General features: G+C 38.7%; 1 protein-coding gene across 1 annotated transcript in view; it reads left to right on the top strand.

The window, feature by feature from the left end:
• Positions 1 to 1,072, top strand: part of LOC131880337 (uncharacterized) — a gene marked incomplete in the record, with an annotated part of 13,576 nt that overhangs the window by 3,652 nt on the left and 8,852 nt on the right.

Raw genomic sequence — 1,072 nt, 5'->3', positions numbered from 1 at the left:
TTACCAAAGGATTACCTCAATTGATTAACGAAGTCATTCTCAACAAAATTAACACCAACAAGCACAGCAAAGAACCCCCAAAAGCCGTGTAATTACATGGAAGATACTTAAATCTGACAATGATGCCAGGTCAAATTCCAGGCTTATTCTACAAGTGTATTCATGGGTTTTAAGAAGAATTGACAAAGGATATCAGAGGGAGACGAAAGAGATGGACAAGAAGTGGGCTGTTTATAATTAAATCAAAATATTTCAAAATACCTATGTCTAATTTGTGGCACTTGGTCACTCTTACGAGAAATGCTCCCAATCTCAACAGATTAGAAGTTACAATTTTCGAGTGAATGTTGCCAATAAAAGTCCAATGGTTTGATATTCGTGTCCCAAAGTTACCTAACACTCTCATTTCTTGTATTTCTCTTTATTATATCAAGATGGAAAAGTCAGTTTTCCGCAAGGTTGTTTGATTGTCCCTCAGTGGGTACCTTCGTTTTCATTGGCTAAATCGGCCAACATTCTTTGGTTGAAAACTTACAATTAGTGATGTTTTTCGATCCGGAAGGTCAGCTGTTTAGCTTAAAGGACCTCGGTTAGGGCTCCCATCACAAGCTAAAGAGTGTACAATATCAAAATAAAAACTCCTTAAATGGGTGGCAAAACGTGACCCTGTCGTTCTAGGTCTCGGAACCAGGGCTGCTTTAAAACTCGTTCTTGATCTTGGGTCTTCATTTCTCTACCCTTTTTCGTTGGAATGGGAGCCATACCAGAGGTTCTTCAAGCTAAGTAGCTGATTTTTCGGATCGAAACTCATCCCTACTTGCAATTGAAGAAGTTTTTCATGAGCTCTAATGAATTCCGCACCACGATCCCAACAAAACGAGAACAAACGCATTAGTACATACACTTTCCAGATTGGGAAAATTCTCTCGAATACTAAAGGCATTCCGAGTTTTTCATTCTTCGTATGATACTAGCATTCGGTTAGGAATAAGGGACACTTGCGCAAAGGAAATTATTATTTTAAGCCGGGGCGCTTTTTTTAACCGGGAGAGGTTTTATTGACATTTTCATT

This window comes from Tigriopus californicus, chromosome 5 (genome assembly GCF_007210705.1).
Source record: "Tigriopus californicus strain San Diego chromosome 5, Tcal_SD_v2.1, whole genome shotgun sequence".
Taxonomy (NCBI): domain Eukaryota; kingdom Metazoa; phylum Arthropoda; class Copepoda; order Harpacticoida; family Harpacticidae; genus Tigriopus; species Tigriopus californicus.
This window is presented reverse-complemented; position numbering and strand designations above follow the sequence as displayed.